This window comes from Hyperoodon ampullatus (assembly GCF_949752795.1).
Source record: "Hyperoodon ampullatus genome assembly, chromosome: 1".
In the NCBI taxonomy this organism is placed as follows: Eukaryota; Metazoa; Chordata; class Mammalia; order Artiodactyla; family Ziphiidae; genus Hyperoodon; species Hyperoodon ampullatus.
In genome coordinates, this window is record NC_136914.1 from 205,012,121 (window position 1) to 205,030,468 (window position 18,348).

Here is an 18,348-nt window from a genome sequence, read left to right on the forward strand (position 1 = left end):
GACTGACTTACCCGTGAGAAGGATAATTACTTCCAGGCTACCCTGCAGAAATACAGTGGGAATTACCAGTCAGATTCCTCCGATGAGCAGGCTGCCTTTGTCAAGCTGTTAAGAGGCATTGTGTGTGTGGTCAGGTGTTGGTTATTCCCGTGTCAGCCTCTCTACAGCAGCATAACCCTGAGCAATCTTTGACACAATGGAAAGCCTCTAAACAAAACAAAACACAGACTCTTAAAATCTTGGACCCCTGCTTTCCTTGACCATGTCTTGTGAGATTGTTGGAGGGTCAGGGAAAGTCAGCTCTAAGGTAGTACACTTCCAATTCACAGATATTAAAATCTCTTACACTAAAGCAAAGCAAAAAAAGAATGTGGAAAGATAATTTTAGGCTATTAAGCTATCTGTGAAGTGTCTAGCTCTGAGCAAAGTATTTTGTTTTTTGTTATTTATTTATTTATTTATTTATTTATTTATTTATTTATTTATGGCTGTGTTGGGTCTCTGTTTCTGTGCGAGGGCTTTCTCTAGTTGCGGCGAGCGGGGGCCACTTTTCATCGTGGTGCGCGGGGCCTCTCACTGTCACGGCCTCTCTTGTTGCGGAGCATAGGCTCCTGACGCGCAGGCTCAGTAGTTGTGGCTCACGGGCCTAGTTGCCCCGCGGCACGTGGGATCCTCCCAGACCAGGGCTCGAACCCGTGTCCCCTGCATTAGCAGGCAGACTCTCAACCACTGCGCCACCAGGGAAGGCCCTGAGCAAAGTATTTTGGATGGGAGTTTCCGGCTTTCAGAAACGTGCAGTCTACTTGGTCAGACGAGATACGCACAGAAAACAACTGCGTGCATAGACCTAGGGACTCAATCGCAAATGCAGACAAGGGCCAGTCAGGTAATGTCCATGAGAGATGTTGGCCAGGTGGGGACTGCAGCAGCCGCGCTGTAATCTAAGCTCCAGAAGACTGTCGTCCTGCAAGAACAAGGGCTCATTACAGCCACACCATCATTGTCATCAGTTCCTGATTTTCTTAACAGATTTTTCTCTGCATATTTTCACATGAAACTTATGTATTTTGAAATGTTTTAGACGGGCTAGGGTGTGGAGTTCAGGGTGTGGGGCCTGGCAGGCTGTCCCAAATCTACTTTAATCCTTGTATCCAATTGGTGTCATGTGCCATGACCTGAGTAGTAAGTAAGTCTCCAGGTGAAAAGTTGGTATTTGCAACGTGGTCTTCGGGGCAACAGAATAAGGATAACGCTTAGAAGTTGCTCTTGCTGGGGGCCTGCAGTGATGCTTTTATGATCTGAGTGAGATAAATTAAGCTGAGCATGGCTTGCAGAGACCTCCCTTTGACTCAGAGGAATCACATAGAAGGTTCTGCAATTCAGAGGGACCTTTTGTGTCAGTTCAAAGTAAGACCATTAGAGTAAGAGAAGGCGGCAGACATCTTCTTTCTGGTCCTGGTTTTCTGCCCCTGGGTAACGGGGTGTTCTTGAGTAAGACATCTCCCTTGCAGAGCCTCCATTTCCCTATTTGTACAGTGGCAAGGGTAGGTCCAGTACTTTTTGAGGCTCCTTCCAGCTTAGATGGTCTGGATGACCACCATTTGGACTGTGCCTCTCAGAGGGCTACATGGTGATATGTGTGCAGCTGTGGACTTTGGGCTCAATGGATAGCCAGTTGGCTAGTCCTTGGAAGGGGTGGTCTCCAAAGCTCCTGGTTCTATGGCCACACATTGGCCACAGATAAACCCTCCCATTCAGGCTAACTCTTCTGAAGTCCCAGTTCCTTGTTCAGAAGGTGGGTGGTTCCCTGAAAGCTGCTGTCTCTGCTGCTGGAACTCAGAACTGCAGCATCCTCCATGGCACAACTGAGGCGTTCCATCAGCATGAGCAGATGCAACTTCCCAAGAGCATCACTGTGCTCACCCAGGCGTGCACAGCCCTCCTCCAGCAGGAAAGGGAGCTAGAGATGCTATCTGCATCTGTTCTGGCAACCCAGGGGTGAGGACACCAAGTATCACAATAGCAGGCAAGGGACCAGCTCTGCTGCATCACACTTCTTCCTTCATGGCCACCTACTTCCTACAGCCTCAACCAGGCACCTCATCTCTGTGGACCCTGCTTTCTTCCTTCAGAAAATGTGCACAATAAGCTATATTTAAAGAGCAAGTAAGAGAAATCCCTCTTAGCGCTAATATTCATTTCTGTTTCCAAAGGTAACACGTGTTTATGAAAATAATAAGAATGGCAATAATAATGGTGGGTGGGGGAAGGATGAGGGGAGGGGGAGGGGCAGCAGCTAGCAGTTCTCGAGAATTTTCACTATGTGCCAAAAATTATTCTAAATGCTTTATGTGAATTAACTCATTGAATACTTCACCAGCAACTCTATGATGTTGGCACTATCATTAGTCCATTTACAAATGATGACAGATTGGCACTGAGAGGTCCGTTTGACCTGCACAAATTTGGTTGCTGATGGTCACTTAACCTTGGTCTAACGTGCTCATGTAACTCACTTTCACTCCTATTTAATTCTTAGACTCACCAGGTGTTGGGGATAAAAGGGCCCTCAGAGACTGTCTAGGCAGGCCCTCATTTAACAGAAGAGACCACCTGTGGGCTTGCCCGAGGTCATGACGTCATTTGCAGCAGAGCCAGTGCTGGAACTGGGTCTGCTGACTCCTAGTCCAGTTTTCTCTGTTCCGCCCATGGGCTGTTGACAGTTGGAGCACACAGATCTGGTGGAGAACCCGGACTGGGGACCGGGGTGGATGCAGGTAGGGAACAGTTGGGACTATGTACTCCCTGCCCATCTCAGTGAGTGTGTGTTATAAGCTGTAGGCTTCATACACACATCCATAGCTTCTCATCTCTCTGGTCTCAAAGCCCGAGCAATATTGCAGCTGGAATCCCATTTCAGATGAACCTGGATGAGAAATCAAGGGTCTGGAATCCAAACTGCCTTGAGCATATTGGAAGCACAGAATGGTTGAGTAGTGTGCCCAAGGCAAACGGCTATTTAAGAAGTGAGACTAGGTCCCCTGGGGCAGAGTGTCAGGGAAGGAATCAGGATTTCTGGTTTAGACCTTTCTCTTCATTAGCTGTTGGGCTTTGGAAAAGTCATTGAACTTGTCTGAGCCTCTGTTTCTCAAGCTGTAAAGTGGGGATAAGAGACCATTTACGTATCCCCTCTTTCTGAGACCATAATTAGGATAAAATGAGAAACGTCATATTTTTTTGCAGGAAACCAGCTACAGAAAGGGACCCCTCTTATGGAGCTGCCCTCAGGACCACACCCTGGAATCCAGGAACCCTGCAGGCCATCCACAGGGCTGCTAGGCCTCCCCTGCTGGGCTGCCTGCTTCTTGGCTTCCTTGAGGAGGATGTAGACCCCAGAACCCTGGGTTTTTAAGAGTCTCACATCCTGCCCTGTCTAGGAGGCATGCTGCCACCTGCGTTTTTCCAATTGTGTTCCCTGTCTTTTAAAACCAAACCTGCTGACTGCCTGAGAGAGATTGATTATTCTGCTGATGGAGAGAAATGGTCCCACTCTTGTTAATTCACAACCACCTCGTTTTTCTTGCCTCATAAATTAACAGTTACCGAGAGGCTAGAGCCGTCTTTCGCAAGTTGAGTTTAGGGGAAAATGTGTGAGAGGAAGGAGTGAAAAAAAGGAAAAGAACAGAACTTGGACCAAACCGTCTTCATTTACTGATTCCAAGTTCAAACCTTTTTCTTCTTGGTATGTTCAGAAAAAGAACCAGAAAGTAAACCCCCTGAAAGTGAAAGTATCTGACTTCATCAGGGCCTGAGAAATCAGAACAAAGGAAAGTTAAGAAGTCAGAAGAGAGGTGCATCAATAAAGGGGCAGACACTGGTTTACAAGTTTCCGTTTGCCTTTGCAAGTGTGACCCAGTGATGGAGTGGATATGAAGTGTGGTTCAATTCAAACGAATCACTTAAAGGAAAGGAATCTAGAGTAATTCTTGGAAATTCACTCTTTAGTCACCAAGTCCCTTTCTCGGCAAATATATGCATGTGGTCCCCTGTATAAGTTGCTGCAGTGTGCTCTAGCCAAGAAATTATTTAAAGGCTCATTAAAATGATCACTAGTTTTTTTCTTTTGCATTTTATTTGAAAATGGGAAGAACATAAACCTATAGCCTGGCTTCTCTCCAACGTGCCCTTTGGGGTTTGCATTGAGTATATCATATTTTTTTAAAATAATGATATGATTTGCAGTAAGATTATCCAGGCATTTAAGAGAAATAATAAGAATTAGCTCTTTACTGTACTTCTTCATGATTTATGTTTGCCTAACCTATTTTTTTTAATTTTACTTTTCTCGGTTTTGGGTTTTATATACACACACACACATGCATCTGTGTGTGTCTAGAAGATGTTCAACAAAGAGCATTATGCAAACGTTAGAAATAACTGAAAGAGTTAATACTGCACCAAGCTTGAAGAAAGATGCTGTCCTGTGGCATAATCAGAGCCAGTGAAAGACAGAGGCAAAAATCGGGCAGACTTTGGAAGAAATCTTGCGATTTGGAGAAGGTGGGGATAGAAATGACAATCTCAATAGGAGAATGAGGGTTTGGAGGTCTTAATAGGCATATTGCGTTTAGCAGCAGCAAGTCGAGAGAGAGATGGGTGGGGCTATATACTGTAGGACCCATCGAAGCTCAGGGCTGGAGTTACGACTCAGTGCAGAGGGCATGGGGAGCCATAGCAGGCTTCTGAGCTAGGGGCTGATAGCGTGAGAGCTGCGTATGAGAAAGGCTGACGGACGAGAGCCCCTTGGACCAATGAGGTGCCTGGGTCAGGCATCCTGTTCCATCTCTTCTTCCTGCCCTGCCCTCACCAGACCTTCTGGGTGTGTTTTCTGAGCATCACAGGCAAGAGCAATTTTTGCAAAGAGCCTAGGAAGCTAGAGCGATACGTTCTTCCTAATATTCTGACGCACAGTTATATAGCAAATGGGTCTCACTGCCCCTGAAGTAGAGATATTTGTGACAAAATCCACCACCACCAGTGAAAGAAACAACTGTTTTTTTCTTCCTTGGTGAGCTCAGCCAAGCAGAGAGATTGCTACTGCCACGCATGCCTCCCCACCAGCTGGTCCCCCCATTACCAGCCCAAGGTCAGAATGACAGATGTCAGCGCTCAGCACACGCTCTGCTGGTGAACATGTCCGGGTAATGAGGGGCGAGCCTCCCGGGATCCTCGGGCTGCCAAATGGCTCGAGGGCAGATTTGGAGCAAGCAAGTCCCGGTCCCCGCACGTTGGCGTCAGAACCAGCAATACAGAGTGAGACACTGACCTCAGTGTGACAAATGGGGGCCCAGCTTGGTGCTGGCAGCCCCATGCAGAGGGTCCCCGGGGACAGGAGCAGATAGACAGCCCTGTCCCTCCGCAGCCCGAGTCTCACCCTGAGCAATGGCCGGGCTGTCTTATGATGACCAAACGGAGGAAAGAAATGAACCAGAGAAGAGGGAGGTACAAGAAATGTATGTGAATATCTCTCAGCTGCCAGAGATGGGAAAGAGTGCGGTTCAGTTTAGGAAGTTTCCCGCTATTCCTGGTTCCTCGGTGGTGCCCAGCGAGGAGGGATGATGTGGAGGGAAGGGCTTCACAGCGCACCCCGTGCCTGGCTGTGTGACCTTGGAGGTACAGTTGACATTCTCTAAGCCTTAGCTTTCTCATCTGTAAGTGGGGCTCACAATGGGATTTAAAAAAGCAAATTTAAGAATGAAATAACAGGGCTTCCTTGGTGGCGCAGTGGTTGAGAGTCCGCCTGTCGATGCAGGGGACACGGGTTCGTGCCCCGGTCTGGGAAGATCCCACATGCCGCGGAGCGGCTGGGCCCGTGAGCCATGGCCGCTGAGCCTGCGCGTCCGGAGCCTGTGATCCGCAACGGGAGAGGCCACAGCAGTGAGAGGCCCGCGTACTGCAAAAAAAAAAAAAAAAGAATGAAATAACATAATGTATATCGAGTGCACAGGGTAGGGGTTCAACAGTGTGACGCCAGTTCCATGGACCTCTCTCTGGCTTCCCCTCTGCTCAGCGATGCCTCCCAGTTCCCAGGTATCCCATTTCTAATAGCCGACTTTTTCATCCTGGGAAAAGGAATCTACCCCTGCCTCAAACCAGCATTAGGCAAAGTCTGTTCAGCTTCCAAAACAACAAAAGAATTGTCCTCTCTCTATCCCTTCCTTTTCTCCCTCTATCCAGCCACCTGCCTTGTGTGCCTTCTCACCGATCCATTGATGGCTTCTATCTCACTTAATGGAGAATAAATTAAAAGTGATGGTTGCCAGCCCTGGGTAGTATGTGCAGAGCCAGTTTCCTCCCATTATCACCCAAGCCCCATTAGGCACATAGAGCTGCTGGAACAGGGCTTCGCTTCTGGGTCTGCCTGGCTCCAGAGCCCCAGGGAGCCCTCCGGCATTGTAACCCCATGAAACGCCACCTCCATCTGTGCAGATGCACACCCGGATTCATTGCTCCCTCTTGGTGGTGTACAGGTGATCTGTCTCGAAAGCGCACGTCTGGGGAGCTCGTTGCTGTTGGGTGGGTGCTCTGTGCCAGGCCCAGGAAGCATGCAGGCGCTTCAGGCTTGGACCCCGCACTGGCAGAGGTGGTATTTAAGTGGGACTTTCATTTGAGGCTGAGAGCTGGGAGAGAAGCAGGTTCCCCAAGACCTCAGAGACTGTAGTTATGACAGCAACTGCTAGACGAGACATCAGGACCAGGTTCTAGGTCCAGCACGGGTGTTAGAAAGAAAGAAGTTTATTGAGCACTTACTGTGTGCCATGCTGATGGTTTTACATGAACACTTTCCTTACAAAAATATATAAAGTTAGGGACTTCCCTGGCGGTCCAGTGGTTAATAAGACTTCGCCTTCCAATGCAGGGGGTGCGGGTTCGGTCCCCGGTCAGGGAGCTAGGATCCCACATGCCTCGGGGCCAAAAAACCAAAACATAAAACAGAAGCGTATTGTAACAAATTCAATAAAGGCTTTAAAATATACATATATATAAAGTAAATACTGTTATTATCCCCATGTTATGAGAACGTTAGGGAGACGAGAGAGTGAGGGTGATTGTGGGCCCTCATGGGGGGAGAAAAAGAGAACGCATCAAAGCAAAAAGACAGAGGTCTCCGAGCTACGGGGATGCCAGGCCAGGCTGCAGACTCGGATTGCCCAAATTGGAAACATAAGCTTTTAGCATGGTGTCATATTGGCCTCCCTTGGCTTAGATGGACATTGTGACCTTCTGGAAACGTCTCTTTACATATCTAAAAAAGGAGTGTAGATATGCAGAGGGATGTGTTTCCTTCAGTCCAACAATGCCATGGTCCTGGGCTGAGAAGTTGTGGAATATATTCCCTGTGGAGAGGAGAAGTCAGAGGAACACAGGGGTGCCGAGTTTCCTTCAATATCGGACAGACAGTAGTCTAGGGAAGATGGGGCGGTTTGTCGCCCGTGGAAAATGCCTGAGCATTCAGTAGTTCTCTGGGGCGAGCAACAGGCCTGGGCTCTGGCATTCCCACTCTGGAGCCCCATAGGGTGGGGCTGGCCGGGTCCCCAGGGCTCTCTTTCCACTTGGGCAAGAAGCCACTTTGTGCAAATCCTGGCTCTACCTCTTAGCAGCTGGTGGCTTGGGAACATTATTAACTATTTCTAAGCCTCCGATTCCTCGTCTGTGTGATCAGGATAATGCTAGTACCTGTCTCATAGGCTGATAGGAGGATTAAATGAAAAATGCTTGCAAATGGTTGGCCAGTGACTGAGTCCAGGTGTCCAGTTAGTAAATACCATTACTATTACTCTTATCATTGCCCCGATGTCAGGACAACCGGTGCCTACAAACAAGGGGTAATCCCATGTTGAAGCTGCCCATGTATGAATGGTCCTCAGCCTGGCTGGGCACTCAGGCCCTCTCTCGGGCATCGAGTGATTGGTTTGGAGAGATGTGGCTCTGGTAGGTGACTTGAAGGTTGTCTGGTTCAAGCCTCTCATTAAACTGATGAAGAAACTGAGTCCCTGGGGGGGGGGCTCTCACTCAAGGTTGCCCGGCCACTTTATGGCAGAACTATGGTTTTGGATATCAAATTTCTGGCTTCAAGCCCAGCGCTCTTCCTGTGAAGTGGCACAGAAAGACGCTGCACAGTGCAGACAGACCTAGGCAGACGGGTGGCCAAGGAGGACACTGACAGCTGTGAGCTTTGAGGCTCTTGTTGTCTGTCCAGTAAACCTAGAGTCTCCAGGGCACTGGGATCAGAAGAGACCAGGTCAATCTTTCAGACCAGGGTGACTCAGGTGGGGAACTGCCCAAGGGCACATGGCCATCGATAAGGTCCCCAAGGCCATCTTGGACCCAGAGCAGGCAAGGGCAGAAAAATCAGAGGAGAGTCTGAGAAGAGGTTGAATAAAGAGGGAAAAGGTCCAAGTTGGAGAAAGAAGGTGTGCTAAAGTCCAAAGGGTGAGAAAAGGCCCCAAACAGCAAGACCAGCCAGAAGGGAAGAGAGCAGGACTCCAGGCCACGGAGTGCATGGCAGGCCTGGACACGGGGTTCCTGACTGGGACTGTCAGGTTATGGGCAGCCCGTTTTCATAGGGTACCTTTCCCTTGTTGGGGGATGGTAACAGGAGAGGCACTTGACTGATTAAAACAGTCAGGCCAGGCCAGACAAGAAGGACAGACACAGAAGAAGAATAGCAGAGAGATAGGATGCAGTTATCCAAAGTGGTCGTTGGCCTGAACCTCCAAACTTTAATCATCCCTGGGGGAATAGTGGCAGCAGATATATGCATGGAAGATTTCCTGACGCCGCTCTGGACCTTTGGAGAGGAGTGAGTTTATGTCAGAGCAGAATCTTAGCATGCAGCTTAGCTCTGGAAAGTCGGCTTGGAATAATAAAGGGTTGGCTTCCTGGTCTCAGCCTCCCTGCCTCGATCCCAAATCACAGAGCACCAGCATTCGATAGCTCAGAGGAGACCAGCCTCATAGACGCAAGGTTGTAAAAAGTTATCTCTCAGAGAAGATTTCCTCAACACTAACAGCTTCGTGACGTGGCTGTCCGGAGAGCCTGTCTTGCCGCAGCTGGACCTCAGACAACTGTAAATGCTTAAAAGTACTCCAAGTCATCCTCTCCTCTCGAGCAGCTATAAAGATGCTTTCTCTTTAGTTCTCCAGCTGCTTGCATATGAACTCATGCATGCTGAGTTTACCCTGAAGTTTTTGGGCGGGTACTTGGGGTCTGGACCATCAGCCTTTGGAAGCAAGGGAGGGAGGGGAAGTGGTGAGGAAGCAGACCCTTACCCCAGCCATCCTCTCAAAAAACGACAGCAGTCAGAATGGGTCATTTATTTTTAGGAGTCACCACTTTGATCATGGCACTCCTTACTCAGAAACTTTCACGATCTGCCCAGCGTCCCTGGGAGAAGTCTATACGTGTTTGTGGTTTAGCACGTGGTTCCGAGCTTACCTGTCCAAGCTTCTCTTTATCCTTCTCAGCAGTGTCAGTTATTTGACCTTGCACACATTTTATTTTTATTTTTTATTTTTTTTAAATTTTTTTGTGGTACGCGGGCCTCTCACTGTTGTGGCCTCTCCCGTTGCGGAGCACAGGCTCTGGACGCGCAGGCCCAGTGGCCATGGCTCACGGGCCCAGCCGCTCCGCGGCATGTGGGATCTTCCCAGACCGGGGCACGAACCTGTGTCCCCTGCATCGGCAGGCGGACTCTCAACCACTGCGCCACCAGGGAAGCCCTTGGACACATTTTAAATGCATCGAGAACCACTGGTATAGTTGGAGGAAAGATACATTCATTTATCTAACGAATGTGTTGCAGTGTGTCTTGCGTCTTGGACTTTGGCTTTCACGGAGGCATGTCCAGGAGGGTGATAAATGCTCTGGGTCACGGAGGAAGGAGGTGCTGATTCTACCAGGCAGGGCCAGGAGGGCTCACAGGGAACCTAATATTGAAGCCAAGTCAGTGCATCAGGAGGAGTTTACTGAGGACTCTTGGCAGGGGTGGGTTGGGGAGGGTTTTCCGGGCAGAGGAAATAACATGTGTGAAGGCTTAGACATGTGAGAGAGTGAGGTATGTTCAGGAAGCCCCAAGAGCTTTGCAGGGCGTGGGGTGAGAGCACATGTGAGGAGGTGGCAGAGGAGGAAAGAGAGGTGGTAAAGGGCCACGTGAGTAAGGGTCTCCTGTTCTGGGCTAGGGTGTTGAGTGTTTTTTGTTTGTTTGTTTGTTTTGTTCTTAGCAGAATATGGAGTAGGGAGTCATTGCACCTTCCTTAGAAAGGTCACTCAGGGAACAGGGTGAAGGATGGTGAGACTGACATCAGAGTCCAGTATGACATTGCCTTATTATAAAAATTATTACTATTTTTAAATGATTATTTAAAAGATTAAAAGTCACATGAATGCCCAACCATGAGAGGTTTATTAGTCAATTAAAATACATTAGTGTGGTGGAATACTATGTAGTGATTGAAGATTAGGTTTGTGGATATTAAAAGCTGTTCATTACATATAAGAAAAAACAAAAACCAGGTTATAGAACTGTATATTTGAAATAAAGCAAGCAGAAAACTAGTGGCTGACATGATGCTCTGGGCAAGGGATGCTGAGGACATGGACTCCTGCAGTGGTGGAAGGATGGCAAGGAGGCATAGGCTTTGAGAAGGGATAGAGAGGTGAAATGAACTCAACTTAGTGCTTGCTTGCATGTTGGGATACAAAAGATTTAAGGGTGGTTTTCGGGATTTCAGTTGAGTGGCTGGGTAAATGAGTGGAGGCTGGGGATGTTTGTAAGACATAGATGAACTACAGAGAAAGAACAGGTTTGGGGCAAAAGATAATCAGTTTAGTAGGGGCATGTTGAGTTTGACAACATCCAGGTATGAAGGCTTTTAGGGAGTTGGATTTATAGGTCTAGATCCTAGGAGACAGGCTTAGGCTTAAGAGCACATATAAGTCTTGGCAAACAAAGGTAAATTCCACAATACAGTATGTTTGCGATTCTTGTTGTTGAACCTAGGATTAAGAGCAAATAAACCCTGTTCGACATCAATTCAGCAAACATTTATTAAAAATTTACTCTGTGGTTAGCACAGTGCCAGGCACAGGGGTCATCAAGATGAACAAGACTTGGTCTCTGACCAGAGAAGCATATTATAATAGAGGTATGTGTCAAATGCTTTGGTAACACAGAGGAGGGAGTGATTAAGTTTGCCATAAGTGGTTAGTAGGGAGATTTGGAACAGAGGTCACATTTGACTAAGCCTTAAAGATGAGTTAGAGTTTGCAAAGTGGATCGGTGGTTTACACATCGCTGTTGCAGCTGAATTTCACTTTAGAAATTAAGCATATTCTAGAAAAAGTGGGTATTAATTTGAATGCCAGGAAGCTGAATATTAAATTTATTACAGGCATTCACTCTAAAATTCAAGTTCCATTCTAAGAGATTGCTAACACTGAACACGTGTTTTGTAAGCCAGTTTAAGTTCTCTCTGTTTGGCTGAAAGCTCATGTCACCTTCACTTACTACGAGGCAAAGCAACATTGACTATCTGAATATGGATGGTGCCTGTGATATGTTTTCCTCCAGTTCATCCCAGCCAAGTCAAGCTTAGGTTTTGGGTGGACAACCCTCCACTAAGCTCCAGGCAGATGCCCCAGTCTCCATGCCTGCTTCAATAGGAATGGGCAAATCTGTCTCTTCCCACCTCCAGGGGGTGTATTGAAGGTCACTCAGCAAAGCACTGGCAGAATCCCACTGCTGCATGCACCTTGCCACACCACTGGGCACTTCCAAATGATGCTTCCCACGTGTTTGACCCCTCTCCTTTGGCAGTGCTTGTGTGTACTTTTCCCTTTAATTACAAGGCACAGCAGTGAGGACCGGTTCACATTTGAGCACCAGTGGGGATGGAAGCCAGCCAAATGGTAGACGCTTGACCTGGTGGAGGATGACTGATGGGCAGAGTGTGGACTCCAGTCTTACCCTTTGATTTTGCTGCTGCTTAATGTGTTCTCTGTATCTCCAGGGCCTCCTTTTGGTGCTTTGGGAACCCATTTAACCTCAGCTTGCCTCTTTCTCTACTGTTGTTAGTGCCTTAAATTTTTTTTTTTTTTTTTTTTTTTTTTTTTTTTGCGGTACGCGGGCCTCTCACTGTTATGGCCTCTCCCGTTGCGGAGCACAGGCTCCGGATGCGCAGGCTCAGCAACCATGGCTCACGGGCCTAGCCGCTCCGCGGCATGTGGGATCTTCCCAGACCAGGGCACGAACCCGTGTCCCCTGCATCGGCAGGTGGACTCTCAACCACTGCGCCACCAGGGAAGCCCCTAAATTTTTGACTGGGAAATAAATTTGGTGCAGAGACCAAACCTTCTCAAGCTGATATGGCTCTCAGTAGTTGGGAGGTAAGTTTATAATCTGAGACCTGGCTGTGCTTTGACATCTTCCAATTGAGTGGCCTTTATTGGTCAGGGAGGGATGTTTTTCAGGGAGAAATGTTATGTGAGATAATTTGCTTTTATGCAGTCCCTACCCCACTCAAAATCTGCTAGCACGGCTTCCCTGGTGGCACAGTGGTTGAGAGTCCGCCTGCCGATGCAGGGGACACGGGTTCGTGCCCCGGTCCGGGAAGATCCCACATGCCGCGGAGCGGCTGGGCCTGTGAGCCATGACCGCTGAGCCTGTGCATCCGGAGCCTGTGCTCCGCAACGGGAGAGGCCACAACAGTGAGAGGCCCGCGTACCGAAAAAAAAAAAAAAATCTGCTAGCGACTGCCCATCGCCTTCAGGACTCAGGCCAAACTCATGGGATTAAAGCTACCCCCTCCCCGGCACCAGATGTTTCCTCCTGCCCCATCTAACTTGTACTCTGCTACTCTTGTAGGATTCAGACACTCCACATTCCCTTTCACCTGTCCTGGCAGCTCCTGTGCTTGGGCTCATAATGTCTTCTTGGAATGCTTCTCCCTGTTCTCTTTCTACTTACTTGAATTCTAACCATCTTCAGGGCCCTGTGCAGAGTCATCTCCTGCTAGAGACCTTTACCTGTCAACTCACCCAGTGTTTCCTCCCACGGTGACTGACGTTTTTCACTTTGTGTACCATCTTTTAATGTTTCTGCCTGTAGAAATTTGGTTAGATCTTTCAGGGTCTGGACTGAGTTTTCCCATTCTTGTACCCATCACAGTGCCTGGTGCAAGGTCTTGCATGCTCTCAGAGCACAGCATTCTCGTTGCTGCCTTGGAGGGAGACCGTAGTGCAGGTGTTGGAGGCATTTCCAGGGTTGCTGGATCCCAGCCATCTGTCGATGGTTCTCAGCCTTTCCCTGGGCACGGCCTGTGGAGGGCTAACTAAGCAAGAGGCCTTTTGCTTCAGGTTTTATCCCAGCTTCCCGGATCTGCTTTCCTGGTCCAGATGGCACCTGAGCTTGGCTGCTTCATCCTGGACTCACCTTCTGTGTTCAGCCTTCTGCTGGCTTCTCCTGTCATTGCAGCGGGACTAATGGCTTCTAGCTGTGATAGCTTATAATCTTTCCCCAGCATCCTCTGCCAGAATCCAGAGCCTAGCACCTTCTGCTGGGTGGTGAGAGATGAGGAAGGGGAGGGGGACATTTGTGGTGGAATTGATCACTCCCTCCCTGGTGATTTTACAGCATTCTGTTTATCTCATCTCCTAGTATAAATCTCCCCGCAGCTCAGCCATTCATGTCTCTGTCTCCCCTGCTAAACACTGAATCTCTCAGGGCCAGAACCATGCGTTATCTGTCCAGGCTTCCTGGTGCCTAACACAGTGGGTGGCACTGGGTGGACATTCATTTCAACTAAGCTGAAATTAATAAGCCATTACTGAGTGAAAATAACCCAAGAAAGTGCCCAAAGCAGGTGAACTGTCTGGACTCCATATCACGTTCCTGCTGTTACTCTTCCGAACTTCCTTAAAGCTGTCCCATTGGGCCCACACGCTGGATGTTTAGAGGACATTTTCTGTCCTCTGGGTGGAAGAACCACTGGGAAAGAGGGAGGTCAAGGCAGGCCAAACTGTTTCTGAAGCTCTATGAAGTGACTACCCTCACCAAAACCTACTTAGAAAATTAATTTCCTGGTCGGTTGCCACACTGACCCTGTTCCATAAAGTACAGAGAGATGCGAGCGTAGTTCCACAACACTTGGAGATTAAAAGATAGACCACATTTAAAATTCTTAAATTTGTTTTTATTTATTATTATTATTATTATTTTTTGCAGTACGCGGGCCCCTCACTGTCGTGGCCTCTCCCGTTGCGGAGCACAGGCTCCGGACGCACAGGCTCAGCAGCCATGGCTCACGGGCCCAGCCGCTCTGCAGCATGTGGGATCTTCCCGGACCGGGGCACGAACCCGTGTCCCCTGCATCGGCAGGTGGACTCTCAACCACTGCGCCACCAGGGAAGCCCTTAAATTTGTTTTTATTGAAAAATGAAAAAAGAAATTGGGAGCTGGAATCCTTAATTGCTAGACTTATTGATCTATTTCATACCAGTTATTCTTTCTGGCTCTCTCCCCTGTGGGTCATGTAAAAACGTTGGGCTTTACACAACCCAGGGAAGAGTGGGAACACCTTTAACCTCATTTGGTGACGGTCTTCACTACACTTGGCCCTTGACAAGTGTCCTTCGGGTCCATTCAGCCATGGCTCCCTCCGGAGCCATCTCTACTCCCTCTGTTTTGTATCGCGCTGTGCATATCTTCCTGAGGGCTCTCAAGGCTACTGACGTCATTCACAGGCTATATATATATACAGTCGGTACTCACAGGCACCCCCGTTTGAGTTTCTGCCACTCCGAATGCTGCTGGTCAGGCTAAGAGAGCAACAGCTCTTCTTACTGTTATTGAATAAGACTTTAAGGATGTGGACTTTTCTCTTTTCAACCAGAGCACCAAAACTTAGACACTCTGGCTAACTTCCCTGGACTGGTCTAGGCCTTGGAGAAACAAGCAAAGATGATTTTAGCATTGGCTTCCAAGTACAAGCCTCTTTCTCTTCTTGCTCAGGTTCTGAAACACAGTAACAAAAACGCTGTGATGTCCCCTTTGGGGGAAAAGAGAGTCCAGTGCTTGGAAACCAAGCCCTGGCTGCTTATCTAGGAAGGTTTATGGGGGGAAATGGGACTTAGCTTTTGTTACAGCCTGATGAATCTGGAGCACTGAGAAAGAAGACACAATGTTATGTCTTAATAGGTTATCCTGCTGTGTTAAATTCTCCATAAATCACCCTGCTGCAAGGACAGGGGTTGTCTTTTCTTTTTTAATGATAAAAACATCTTGTATTCATCAGAGAGGCAATGCCGGGATAGGATGAGAATCAAGGAGATCCAACTAAAAGATCAGGACTGTGAAGGAGAGTCTGACCAGTGTGGAGGGAATCTGACCAGTGGAACGGGTTGGAGCATTTCCTGAGGACTTCTAGGAGTCAGATACTATAGTTTTCTAGAGAAACTGTTGAAATATTCTGGAATACTAGAAAATTTCAGGAGTCCAGTGTCTATTGGAGAAACTGAATCTGTGATGAAAAGTCTTCCCACCAGGAAGTCACCAGGCCCAGAAGGTCTCACCAGTGAATCCTTCCAAATGTTTGGGAAAAAATAACAGGAGTCTTAGAGAATTCTTCAGAGAATAGAAAAAGGCAGAAGTTTTTCCATCTCATTATGAGGGCAGTGTAACCTGGATACCAAGACCTGAGAATGACATTAAAAGAAATAAAAATTACAGATTAATTCCCCTCATGAACATAGATACAAACATCCTTAATAAAGCATTAGCTAATTTGAACGAGCAAAATATAAAAAGGATAATATATCATACCCAAGTTGGGCTTATTTCAGGAATGCAAGGTGACTTTAATATTAAAAATGAAATGTAATTCACCACAATTACATAATAAAGGAGAAAATCATATAATCTCAGTTGATGCAGAACAAATATTTGATAACAGTCAGTACTCATTCATATCAATAACTCTTAGCCAACTGGAAAAGAGAACTTCCTTAATGTGATGAAATAAATATATATTTTTATTTTATTTTATTTTTTTACAGGTAAGGTAAATTACAGGCTAATGTATGGAGTTAATTTTGCTTTTTTAAATAAAAAAGCCTTAAAATGGTCAAGAATTGAGAGTGGGCATGACAAATATACATTTCAGACTTTCATCACCAATGAAAAAATAAAGCATTTTTATAGACTTAAAACTGTCATTAGTGCATTTAGATTTTGGTGAAGGAAAATTTAAAATACCTCTATAATAATACAATGTGAAAAGAAAGTGGCCATGTACTGAGGTAATGTTAGTGAGCTACCATCATTTAAATATAAGAAAAGTAATTTCTTGGTCCAGATTAGTGAAACCTTAAAAAAGATTGTCTCTAGAGAACATTATCTGAGAACAATGCTTTTTCAGACACATTCTGATACTCAAATTCACTTTATAACACAATTATAGATTAACCTTTTAATTACATCTTTCTTATTAAAAAGCTGTCAGATTTCCATTTCTTCGGGAGATGTTTTCAGCCGTGTGTTGTTCAGTTCCACAGGTGAAGCTCTCTTCATCATTATTGAGAACTTCATGCATATTACAGAGACCGCCATTCATTGCTTTTTCATCTTTCCGAAAAGACACAGGCAGACTTGTGAGACTAAAGCTGACGTCTTTAAAGGCATGCAACAAGAATATTCCCACAATGATTGTAAAGAGGCCACTCAGAGCACCAATGACAGCATCAACACGCATATCTTGCCACTCCTTAAAAACAATAGCTGAGGGGCTTCCCTGGTGGCGCAGTGGTTGAGAGTCCGCCTGCCGATGCAGGGGACATGGATTCGTACCCCGGTCTGGGAAGATCCCACATGCCGCAGAGCGGCTGGGCCCGTGAGCCATGGCCACTGAGCCTTTGCGTCCGGAGCCTGCGCTCTGCAACGGGAGAGGCCACAACAGTGAGAGGCCCGTGTACCGCAAAAAAAAAAAAAAAAAAAAAAAGAATAGCTGAGCAAGTTAAAACTGATGTTGTAAAGAATACGGAATATATTGGAGTCACGATGGAAGTGTTGAATGTGTCCAGGGCCCTGTTCAGGTAATTAATCTGTGTGCTCACACAGACTGTAAGGCTCTCAGCAGCAGAATCCAGTCCAGGGGACGTCGCAGCACAGGCTTTCCAGCAAACAGCTCTTTGATAGCAATGCCCAGGCCCTTAACACAGGAGACTGAAAACACTCCGATTACAGAGGAGATTGTGATATACATAAGAATGTTTGTCCATGGCGAGGTCCCACCACAAAGATTAATATCAAGGACACAATGACCACAAGTGTTGCAAAGACCACAAAACCTAGATCTCCTTGTGAGACATTTCATTTAAAGTCTCAATCACCTCTTCTTTTGGAGCATGAATAACCATAACTGTAGATCCCAGAATACTTAGCAAACATCCAGTTTTTCCATGAAGGTTAAGTCTTTCATTTAGAAAGTATGAAGAAAGAATGGCACTCACTAGGACACTGAATGCCCCTAACAGAGTCACTAGGGTGGCTGGTGCAAAGGCATAGGCAGCAAAGTTGGCCACCTTGCCAGCTCCCATTGACAGCAGACCAGCCCACCACAACCATTCTTTAAGATACGCATGGCCACCTTGACCTGCTCTCATGGAGCCTTTTCTGGCAACTCGCAGAAAGCCTTTTTTTTTTTTTTTTCAAAATGAAACCTCCCTCCAGTGAAAATGCTGGAGCTCATAGCCAATCCCAGACCAATATAAAAGTCATATTTTCCACGGCCCTGGCTCATCTCGTTTGTTACTTTAAAAGTTCCCGTGAATCACATTCATCAAGAACAGAGAAACTGCTGGTGCTGGAGGCAGGATGATGCAGTCTTCAAATAGTTTGAAAACAGGATATCCGTGGACACAGCGGCAAATCGGAATCCGCTTGGAAGTGCAGAGAGGTTCCTCCGTGCTACGTGGGGACAAAAATGGACACCCAGAAGGACGTTCAACCCCCAAAGCAGCAGCCAATGATATATTTCGCCTCTGGCCGGCCCGCCGCACGCGCGGCCACCGCCTTCGTCGCTGTCCAGTGGGAAGTGCGAGCATCCGGGGCTGCAGCCGTGCGCACCTCTTCCTCCATGGGGACATGGGGGAGCGCCCAGGGAAACCTGTCCCGGACGACCTCCGGCCCCCACCGCCACCACCAGGACCAAGGGGCACGGCCAATATATATATTTTAAAAACCCACAGCAAACATAACACTTAATTGTGAAATTTTGAATGTTTTTCCCCTAA

The 18,348-nt window shown here is 47.2% G+C and overlaps 1 protein-coding gene and 1 pseudogene across 2 annotated transcripts in view; one reads left to right on the forward strand and one right to left on the reverse strand.

Moving 5' to 3' along the window:
• The window catches only part of SORCS3 (sortilin related VPS10 domain containing receptor 3), a gene marked incomplete at both ends in the record, with an annotated part of 605,319 nt that overhangs the window by 271,564 nt on the left and 315,407 nt on the right, over positions 1 to 18,348 (forward strand). The window lies entirely within an intron of this gene.
• LOC307052524 (magnesium transporter NIPA2-like) lies at positions 16,545 to 17,855 on the reverse strand (annotated as a pseudogene). Its single transcript has 2 exons — positions 17,029 to 17,855; positions 16,545 to 16,820 (listed from the first exon to the last, which is right to left on the reverse strand). The product of its transcript is annotated as a magnesium transporter NIPA2-like (transcript).